The following is a 12,284-nucleotide window of genomic DNA, read 5'->3' on the forward strand; positions in this document are numbered from 1 at the left end:
TCACTGGCAGGTCAACTCGACTTGTCCATAACTTGGGTTCCCGATCAAAGGCACATTTTCGGCAACGAAAAGACAAACGAGTTGCCAAAGCTTAGACGAATCCGAGGAGTAGTTAGTACCATGCCCGCTAGGAATGATCTATTCTGAAGAAATAACTCTAATCAGATGGAAATTAATAACAAGTTGCAAAATAACAAATCAATTATAGCCCAAGTATGACTGAAATAGAACCAGGGACTTATTAAATGAGTCCAGAAATAGTATAAAGACTTACAGCCACTATAACGGAACACTGGCCTTTTGAAAACCATGTGCTAAAAATGGGCCTACATCATAACAATATTTGACCCAGCTGCAAGCTAGAAGGAAATACGGAAACTGTCTTCCACTTTCTCTATCAAAAAACAGATAGAACAAAATTTAAAAAAATTTAAGCGTAACGTTAACACGTTCCCACGACAGCCAAGTAACCGGAACGGATCCGGAGTTTTATCCGGCCAAGGCCTGTCACCACGGCACCATTCTTCGAAATTATTTCAGCAATATTTTCTGCCGCTACAACAACAGGAGCGTAACTATAAAACAAAATTGCAATATTATAAGGTCCAATGATAGCGCATCAAAAGCTTATTGAGCTTTTGAGCCAAAATCAATTATATCTATTGATTGTACGTTGGATATCAACCCCTTTTAATGAAATGAACTAAAAACTTTGTATGTTTGTACCTCTGAGGACCTTTATAGTAGTCATTTCAGAGAGATTCGTGAATAAATCTTGCACGCCAAGTATGACTTCAAAGCTTCTACATCGCAAACATCTGAGAATTCTGACATTCCAGACACGAAGCCTACTGGCTGTAGCAGCCGTCAAGAAATCCAGATCGGGGACAAATTATAATGCTTTCGAACTATTCTACTGTGCCCGATTACGCTGAATATTAAGTCAAGCGCAGTCATGCAAGCCAGTCAGCTTCCGAAGTCCAACTGTTACCAGTTTTGGCCAGAGCCATTAACCAGCTTATGTGGAATCAAGTGAAGCACTGTTTACATATTGGGATTGTTGAAGTGGAGTCACTTTAGTACTTTATACTTGGTAGCCACAATTTGCTGTAAACAACCAAGCAAAGCTCAAGTGGTTACAAGTTTAGTACTAGCTCAAAAGCTTTTTAGCTGTTCTTGATCCTTTCTATAATACATATCTATTTAATATTATACCAAAGCTGTACACTTAGCTCTCATTCAGACTCAAATTTTAAAAATATAACAAGATAAAAAAATAATGGATATAATTAGACCCTAGTCAATCCCATGACTCTTCTGCTTAGATATACTATGTAACAGCAAGTAGTTTTCGGGAGTTTTTAATGCATGGTCTACTGTTCGGGGTAGCAGAACTGCAAATCTTAGTGGTCGTCTCATTCTAGAACTTTTGAGTCAAACAAACCTTGCATTTTTAAACAGCGGCATACAAAATACCTTTCAAAAGGGATATAAAGGTTCCATAATAGACCTAATGTTTGCTAACGACACGTTTATCAGATATACTAAGTGGAAGGCGTCAGATATGTACACGAATAGCGACCATTCGACTATAATTGCTGAAGTTTCGTTCTCCCAAGAAATTGCACTTTGTCGGCGAAATACCTCTCGAAAACGAAGTTGACGGCAAAAGGAATTTGATACTGACGTTTTTGAGACCATCTGAAATGCACCAGGCGAAGACGTCGCCCACTTAGTATCCGCGGTGCGGAGGAAACCAGTTGCAATATGCGACGCAAATATGGACAATATATAATCACAATCGAAAGCCGGTATACTAGTGGAACGAAGAAATCGCCAAGCTGAGAAAGCTCTGTCACTCGGCTAGACACCGCCTACAGCGTAAGAAGGGAGGAGAAGACGAAATCCGCCTCAGAGAAGTATTTAAATGCCTAAAAATCTCCTGAAGTCTGCCAACACCCGTAGCAAAAGATTCTGTTTCGAAAAGTTTTGTGAAGAAACAAACATAAACCCCTGAGGACCGACATAGAAAATCTGGTAAAATGTACGAAAACTTTGTAAGAAACCGCTTGGCGGTAGCAATACAAAAAGACGGCGGATTATCGGAGAGACAATTCGGCTTTATAAAAAAGAGGTAAACTATTGACGCACTAAGAGAAAGAATTGGTACTGGGAAGTGTGCAATAAGATGAAAAGGTGGTGCAAAAAAAAATACTGCGCACTAATAACCCTGCATGTGAAGAGTGGAGTAGACAAATATAATAAAAGCTCTGCCTAAAATATGCGCTAGGAGATTATTTTTCGACACGGACGAGGGCACGCAGACCTACACTATGTCCAGTGGAGTACCGCAAGACTCGGTTTTTGGCCCACGGCTTTGAAACCTGATGTGCAACCAAATAATGTGAAAACAATCGCATATGCGGATGACCGCAGTAGCAGTGGCTAAACGTCTGGATGACCTCCGGATCAAATACAATGACTGCATAAATGGTTTGCGCCGATGGCTGAGCAGAAAACAGAAGTCTTGTTCATAAGCTCCAGGCGGCTCCAATATGGATACAGGCGCTAGAAAAAATCACATACTAGACCTATTAACTGCAATATGCATGATAAGTGCTTCCCGAACCATATCAAATGACGCTGCTGGCTATTACCTGCCAGCGAGACGAATTTGTACGAATATATAACTTATCAAGAGCGACTACCGCAGCAAAAAAGGATAATCAAAAGCATCGCAATGTGGTAGAAACGGTGACAAACTTCATCCAAAGAACGGTGGACCCACAGACTTATTCTGGACGTACATTGGTGGAATATATAGACAACATGGGGACACTTGAAGATAATCTCACCGTGAAAAATTTTACTGCACTTATGTACATGCGAGTCCTCTGTAAAATGATAAGCTGTCAGTGAACCAGCAGCTCTAATTATGACCAGATTGTGACATTTATAACAGTTTAGGGGTCATCCATACGTGGATAAGTAGACATCATGAGGACCTGGATTTCCACCTGACCCAAATATTAAGCGGGCTTTAGAGGCTATCTATACAAATTTGAAAATGACGTCAGTCCGTATTGCTCAATGTGTATGGAGTCAGTAGAAGATTCTGAACACTAGGTGGTAGTTTAATGTTAGAAAATTTGACCGCACTTATGTGTCAGTCCTCTGAGCAGTGGAAAGCTGTTCGCGAAGCGGCTACTTCCATCACGGCAATATTAAGACAGCTACAGCAGAATAGTGGAGACGTAAATGTCTTGTCACTCCCATGAAGTAATACCTTATCTGGTGGTTCCGTGTGAAAGTCTTGAGTTGGGAGTAGGTAAGGTTTAGCGAATTAAAGTCCGGCACTCCGGCTTTCGATGCTTCCTACTACTATAAAAAAAGGAGTCAGTCCGTCCATACAATACTTAAATAGCTTCTTCTCTCCCATGAATTAATATATGTATTGTCCAGCGAGAGACATGAGTTGAGAGTAGGTTAGGTTTAGCGGATTAAAGTCCCACATTCGATCCTCCTTCCATACTTTCTCCAACTATAAAAAAAGTAGTTTTCTGAAGCAGATCATCCTTATAAACACAACAGTTTACCTTAATAAACCATTTTTCAAATCACCAACATATTTTTTAGTTTAATTGGTTACCATTTTTCAAGTCTCTTAAGTATTTTAGCGACGAAATAATAAACCATTACACATACTTTTCGAGTGTTTCCTTATTGGTCCTTGAAGAAGATTAGTTACTTTTGATTTTTCAGCGACTCTTACGTATTTTATTACTTTATTTGTACGAAAAATAAACTGAAGTGTATGAAATTACGAGCCCCCAAGGGGAAATCCATTTAGCACTTTACACTAGCCGCTTGAGACTTAAGGGTAGACTTCTTACAAGTGCCAGTTAATACGCGAAATATTCCAAAAACTTGTGTCTACATAGTAAAGCCAGCTTGAGACGGGCCTCCACTTAATTACGTATGAGTACGTATGACATTCCACAGTTTAAATTGCTTGCCAAAACAATAATAAATGTCAAATATAAATACTGAACATATTAGGCCGAACTTTTCAATTTAATTCATTCATTTTTATTGATGTTTAAGAGCTTTTTTCAATGACATGCAGAAAATGAACCCAATACCGCCTATCTAACAGACCGAAACACACACACACGCCTGCTTCTTAAATGTCACAAACGGCATGAATAACCTAAAAGCCGTTAGCGGTATTTTTTTTAGTTAGAAACAGCTTTATTAAATATGACACTTAATAGTATCTTCTTTTTTTCTAAATATAGCCTCATTCACTTGGCACTCATTTGCACTGACTTAGGTACATACATGTTTGTGTGTGTGTGTGTGTATATATGTATAACATTAAGTGCCAATATGCTGGTGATATGCGTACGTATGTACTTATGTTATTCATATTGTTATTATCAGTTAATCGCTCAAATCTCTGTGTATGCCTTTTTATGGCAAGCACTTGAATTTTATCAAATTTGACATAATTGCTGTCTGCCGTCGTTCGCTTCAAAACGACAATAATGCAAACACACTCAAAACAAAAGTCAATAACCAATAGGAGCTTAATTTTTTGTCCGCTACACCTTTTTTATCTTGATACAATGTATTTAAGACAGTACGACCCCGACTAACCAAACGACTTTGCATATAAATATATGAATGTATAAATGTATATAACCATTTAGCTGCTAGTAGCTTCCTAGGAATGCGTGTAGCACTAGTAAGCGTTAAAGCTGGTGTGCATATACACACATACCGTCTGTATGTATGATAAATACTCGTATGTGTTCAATATTGCATATATTTATTGTGCAGTATAATTTTGGGCGACTTTTAAGCAACGTGAGAATTTCTCTTTTTATCTACTTTGTTCATTTATTTAGAACAGTTACATATTAATTACAGTTGAATGCAAAGAAAACACTTTTGCCTTTTTACACATTCACTCGTAAGTTTTTGAACTTTTCTCAAGTTCATCCGTCACGCTTGAGCATAACAAAACGATTAAACGCTTTGCGTGCATATCCACCCGCTTGGCGATTTATCTGCTCAATCTGAGGTGTAAGTAAAATCAACACCTGCTTTCTCAACACATACTGTGCCCAAAAAATAAGGTGACATTGTATTTATTTTGAAAATTCTTTAATTATTCCTCCAAATCAATTTCATCCTCTTCAAAGTAATCCCCTCCCGATGCAATGCACTTATGCCAAGGGATTTTCCAATCTTCGAAACACTGATTGTAGTCACTTTCCGGGATGGCCTTCAGTTCCGTCTTCGCTGCGGCTTGAATCCCCTCTATCGTATAAAAACGGTGTCCCCGGAGCGGTCTTTTGAGCTTGGTGAACAGCCAGAAGTCGCACGGCGCCAGATCAGGTGCATACGGTGGTTGCGGAACGATATGGGTTGAGTTTTTGGCGAAATGATCACGAATTACGAGGGCAGTATGGGATGGTGCATTATCGTGGTGTAAAAACCAAGAATTGTCTTTCCACAATTCCGGCCTTTTTAGGTGGATAGCGTTACGCAAACGACGCATAACGTTCAAATAATATTCCTTATTGATTGTTTGACCGGTTGGAAGGAATTCATAATGCACAACACCACGATAATCGAAGAAAGCAGTCAACATGACCTTGATGACTTTGGCGCGATTTTTTTGGTCTCGGCTCTCTTTTGGCACGATATTCGCTCGATTGATCGGTTGTTTCGGGGTCGTAAGCATAGATTCAAGTCTCATCGCCAGTTATAATGCGTTTCATGACACCCTGGTAGTCGGAAAGCATAGTTTCACACACTTCAACGCGACGCCTTTCGATATGCCAACTTCATCTGCAAGGTCTCTAATTGTTAATCGACGGTTTTTCAACACCAAATCTTTGATTTGTTGAACGTGAGCTTCGTCGGCTGAGGTTGATGGTCGCCCTGGACGCTCTTCGTCTTCGACACGTTCGCGGCCGGCTTGGAACTCACTATACCACTTGTAAACATTTTTTTTAGACATAACCTCATCACCAAAGGCTTTTTGCACCATCCTCAACGTATCCGCAGCAGAAAATTGATTCCGTAAACAAAATTTAATGCAAATTCTTTGCTCAACAAATTTCGACATCGCAAAAAACGAAAAACTCACTTTTAACAGCTCACAAAACGACACGTATCTCAAACACTAATTAATATTTTGACATGAAATTTGACATAAATGTGACTGACAGTACTACCAACGTAAAAAAAAATAATTCTCCAAATCCTTCAACGCGCGCAGTTTAAATTCTAATGTCACCTTATTTTTTGGGCACAACTTACATAATACAACTGGTTGGCATCCCTCTAAGCGAACTGCGTAAGACTGTGATGAATTCCGGGGGCCTGGAGGCGAGTTAGGGTTGTTTATGCCGAAGGCTGATAAGACATCCCGGCCAAAGACTTCAGGCCCATCCTGCTCTCCTCTTTTTACTGAACATTATAAATAGCACAATACCCTTTTTGTAAAGGTACACAGAGCCAAAAACACAAATAAATTTGATAAAATTGTCTCCATGTAAAGATTTTAGGACCGAACGTAAGAAATGGAAAAAGAAAGGCTGCAACAAGCGGATATAATGAAGTATTTAGGGCTCGTCCTAGATAGGAAACTTTCATGGATGCCTAATATCGGGGATAGAGCAGAGACTTCATTTGATTGCCATATACTTTTGCGTTAGAGTCATTGTCAAAAGGTGGGGTCTCTCACCAAAAGTGATTCTCTGGCTCGACGATACTGTAGTAAAGCCCATTATGTTCAATGTAGTCTTTACGTAAAGGAGGGCTCTAGAATAGACTGCGCTTGCAAGGAAACTCGAAAGCATTACACGAGCGGCGCTTGTCAACATGTGTGATGCATTAAGGTCCACTCCAACCATGGCATTTAATGCCAGTTTGCATATAGTGCCCATAGATATCGCTGGAAGTGGTATGGCCAGGAAAATTGCTTTCAAACTCGGAAAATCTTCGTTTCTAAGTAAACACATGTTTCCACATTCGGGAATCTTCACAAGCTTTGACTTTATACTGGATCTTTTAGATCATACATATGTATGGTCGCCAAACCGAACTCTGGTTGCATTTGCTCTGCCCACATACCAGTGAAGGAGTTGTGGAAGGGTAAAAGCCATTAGAGGACAGGTAGAGGGGGCCTCTTTAAGGCTACTGGTGTTTACCGACAGATATCTCTGCTTGTTAACACTCTCTCTTTCAGTAAAATATTAAAAGATTCTCCAAATAGTGAGTCGAGTCATCAGCTGGTTAATAGTCGTTATTTGAATATAAATCCAGTCGTTCATGTGCTATAGACTCGACTAACCTTTTAAATCAAGTCTTTCATTTTACTTGCACTCTATTTACCAAAGTAAAGCTCTCTCAATATGCTAGAAGTGAGTCAATCAGTCGAGTAGTCTCTAAAATACCTGTTTAGTTTTTCGTCATATTTTATTTTCCCCAACACAGAATGTAAATATTAACAAGGCGCAATTTCCACCTTTGCTGTTATCAATTGTTTTCCTTTGGCGCCTGCATTTGGTGTAAGTAAGGTAGCTACAGTGACTTGTAAATCCACTTTCTACTTCATTCTTTCTTCTCTTGTTTTGGGCATATACGAGGGCGACCTGTTGTCAAACTAGACTGGTATATAATTTTGGAAGTTTGAGTTGATCTCTAGATTTTTAAGTTTTTTGTATTTTTGACCATCTAGTTATAGTTCAAAGTACTTTCGACGGAAAATATTGCAGTTTTCCGTTTAATGTGAATACATATTTTTTCTAAAGAGATTTTTAATCACAGTGCGAGTCACTGCATTTGAAAGAAAGCCCAACATTTTGCGCATGCGCACTTCAACTAAAACTTGTGCTAGTTTTCCTAGGCTACAGCTAGCCTTCGTTTGTGGATAAGCGATATGAGAACATACTCATCTAACGCCTGCATTTCCCGGCTCTAAAACATTATAGTGGCTTGTTGTTGCTGAGCTTATAATATTTCTGTTTATTTGTATGTTGTTCTGTGTGTTATTGCCTGGTGTCCGAGAATCATACCCACTTCGAATATGTTTGATTTCATTTTACACGCTCAGTGCCTACAATTCCCATCATCATTCTCAAATAAACAAACATTTTTATATCAAAAACCAACTAATCCACGGCAATCAAGCAAATTTCCATGAATTACACCGATAATTTGTTGTTTTGTGGTGCTGTTGATTTGTGCAGCAACATGTATGTAGTGTTACGACGAAGAAGAAGAAAGGAGGATAATCTTGTTGCACTTGTTTTTTCTGCTTTGCTTTTAGTTTTTGTTCTTGCTTTTTGCCTTTGCTCGGCATCGTCATAATCTTGACATTCTATAGCATCGCCAGTTATTAGTTGTGCGTAGATGCTTTATCTTTATAGCCAGAATCTTATCAACAGATTATGTAAATATCTAAATAAAATGCTTTCGAAATTTTACTACCTATACATATACATATGTACGTATGCAACAACTGTATGTCGCTATGCAGCTATGCATGTACATGTGTTTCTGTGTCTTTCAAACCGCGGAAACCGCTGAAAATTTCAAAGCGTTTCAAGATCGGAGCGTGAAATAAAAAGTGTGCCCTTAATTGCTTGTATTGGTGGTCCACTTAATTGTTATATAGGCCTATACGCACACATACGTATATGTGATTGGCAGTAAATGTATGTTTTAACATGTCTGTGTTTGTAAGTGTCGCGGTCATTTGTTAATGTTTTTATTGGTTTCAACTTCATTACCTTTTTATTTACTTATTTTCTTGTCTTTATCGAATTGTGTGTAGCATATTTTATTGTTTTTGTTGTTAAACATTTCTACTTTCTTTGTTGTATTTGCATTTGAAATATATAATGATTTATCAATTTTAATAAATTTAATTGAAAGCGAAGATATGCATAATTCTTCGTTGATTGTTGTGGCACTAAAACATGAATTGAATTAAAAATCAATAAAAATTATGATATAAATTTAATTATAAATTATAATTTGGAAATTTTATGAATACATTGAAAGGTAAACATTCAAACATTTGAAATATTTAAGTATTTCTACCAATTCTCGACTAGCATTTCAGGCTCCCTTGCTGCATGGCCTCAAAACAATTTTCTCAGCGTTTTTTCCGCAGACCTTTTGGAATTTTTCAGTGGGTATGCTCGGCACCTATTCTATCTGGATCGAGTTCATTATACTTGTATTATTTGCAACAGTTCTTTCTTTAATCAATATTTCATATATTTTTCTTGTTGTTAATCCTTATTTCTCTATTTAAAATTTTTTTGTTTTTTATCCTTATTTCTTTACCTGAACTTTCCAACATAATGAAGCTTCAGTGCTAAAAGCTTTCATACATTAGGAACATTTCGTTTCCGATTTAGTTCCTAGATTTAAATTCGTCTACGTCTTGGAAATTTCTTTAAAGAATCTCATCTCTTATTTCAACCAAAACTGTCCACAAATATATCAAAGTCTTCTGCTCACGTGACACTATTCCTACCACAAGCTTCTTCTTATTTACTGGCGTAGACACTTACGCGATTATAGCCGATCGCCACAATCGATCATACATAAAAGAAAAAGCCCCAAACAATATACTATATACCCCAAAGATCGCTTTTCAAACACAATATCGTGTACGTTTTTGTACTGCACATAAGAGTATATTGTTTTTAGTTCGAAGATTTTTACAAAATCAAAGTTCTCACTCTTTTAAGTTCAACTAGCATATTCCCGAAGGCGTTACATCTGTTTCTGGACTTTTCCACGAAATCTGTCATATTGAGAGAAATACCAATCAGTTCATCACTGGTGGTTTTCAATGAGAAATTACTAAAAAAGGGACGAAAACGTCTTCAAAATATCATCGCCCTCACGTAGTCAAAGAAGCAATCGGATCGCATTATCGACTAAGTAGAATCTTCTCATTTCGAGTAGCTATCATTTCAGTTAACAGTGATCTATAAACATTACATTTTCTATTTCATAAACTAAAGTCTGGCGCGGATCCTCCTGGGCTTTTATAGCCTAAAATACAAGGTGTGTTCCAAAGTAAACAGGACTTTTGGATCTAGCGCCCCCTGGTGGCGCCATCTATATGTCACTAGTGCGTTATTTTTCGATTGTACAGTGAGAATTTCATGACATTTCATGGATTGGAAGTAAAGTTATTGCGTTTCAAGTGTCAGTATGTTTGTGTTATCGGTGCGAAAATGAACTTCGAACAAAGAGCCAACATTAAATTTTGTTTTAAAATTGGTTAAACTTTTACCGAAACGGTTCAATTGATGAAACAAGTTTTTGGCGAGATTGCCTATCCCGTAGCAGAGTGCACGAGTGGTTTCAACGTTTTCAAAGTGGTCGTGAGGACATAAATGACGATCAACATGTGGGCCAATCAAAATACGTGATCACCGGAAATTCAATCGAAACTGTGCGCGAGTGCATTAAAAATCAGCCGAAATCATCATTAAAATTTATGTAAATGGAACTGAACATCTTCAAAATATCGATTTATCGCATTTTGACTGAACACTTGGGCGTACGAAAGGTGTGTGCACAGTTTGTTCCGCACAAATTGACTGACGACCAAAAATTGCTCAGAATCGAACATTCAAAAGACATCATTGTGACCGATTATTTTGACCAAAAATCACATTTTAACTATTAATCACTTCCCGTATTCACCTGATATGGCACCGTGCGACTTCTTCCTTTTCGGAAAAATGCATTTGCCCATGAAGGGAAAGTGTTATGCAGACGTAGAGGCCATTCAAAAGGCTTGCACCGGCATACTGGTGTCCGTACCGGCCAACCAGCCAAAAGACTCGTTCGACATGCTTTTGGACCGTGCAAAATGCTGTATTATGGAGACTATTTTGAATAAAATAAATTGATTTTGCCGAAAAACTATTTGTTCTGTTTTTTTTTTTAAGTCCTGTTTACTTTGGAACGCTGATTGTATATTGATTTTAGTTCGAAGATGTGTACAAAATCAAATTTGTGACTCTTTTAAGTTCAACAAGCATATTCTCGAACTCAATCCATATATATTTTTTGGATTTTTCTCAGAAATCTGGCACATTGGTATCTCGCTCATTTTTACTATTTCCGGCTACTTTTTTACAATGTATGAAGAAGAAAATTTTTAGACATTAATGGAGATCTCCGCCGGTTTCGTTAACAGTTTAGTCCAGTCATTATAGTAAGTTCACCTCGGAATTCGATATACCCATTTAAATGTCTGTAAATACATATTGGAGGATGGAGTTATGTGTAGAAGTTCACACAAGTGAGGAAAGTTCTCTGATCGTCATTCACTTGGGAGTGGCCAGAAACGATTCTTTTACACATGGCTCAAGCAGCTCACTACTTCCGGTCTTTGACCAAGTATCCACTGGGAAGCCTAAGAACATCCGTTCGAAGGCGAGCTAATGTGAGAAGACGAGACATCCCCTACATAAGGTTGTGCGCTGGGTTTGGGACTCGCCACGTAAAAAGCCCCCCCAGTGAATAGGTATAACCAGCCTCGGATGAGAGAACGAGAGCAAAACGAAATATCTCCTGTCATCAAACAAACAGTCGTCGCACTCGCGACTTGGCTCTCACGTCACTGTTGACAGTCATAACTTCGAAGTCGTAGATAATCTTGTCTATTTAGGAACCAGTATTAACACCACCAACAATGTCAGCCTGGAAATCCAACGCAGGATTGCTCTTGCCAACAGGTGCTACTTCGGACTGAGTAGGCAATTGAAAAGTAAAGTCCTCTCTCGACGAACAAAAGCTAAACTCTATAAGTCGCTCATAATTCCCGTCCTGCTATATGGTGCAGAGGCTTGAGCGATGACAACAACCGATGAGTCGACGTTACGAGTTTTCGAGAGAAAAATTCTGCGAAAGATTTATGGTCCTTTGCGCATTGGCCACGGCGAATATCGCATTCGATGGAACGATGAGCTGTACGAGATATACGACGACATTGACATAGTTCAGCGAATTAAAAGACAGCGGCTACGCTGGCTTGGTCATGTTGTCCGGATGGATGAAAACACTCCAGCTCTGAAAGTATTCGACGCAGTACCCGCCGAGAGAAGCAGAGGAAGAGGAAGACCTCCACTCCGTTCGAAGGACCAAGTGGAGGAGGACCTGGCTTCGCTTGGAATATCCAATTGGCGCCACGTAGCGAAAAGAAGAAACGACTGGCGCGCTGTTGTTAA

This window comes from Bactrocera tryoni, chromosome 1 (assembly GCF_016617805.1).
Source record: "Bactrocera tryoni isolate S06 chromosome 1, CSIRO_BtryS06_freeze2, whole genome shotgun sequence".
Taxonomy (NCBI): Eukaryota; Metazoa; Arthropoda; class Insecta; order Diptera; family Tephritidae; genus Bactrocera; species Bactrocera tryoni.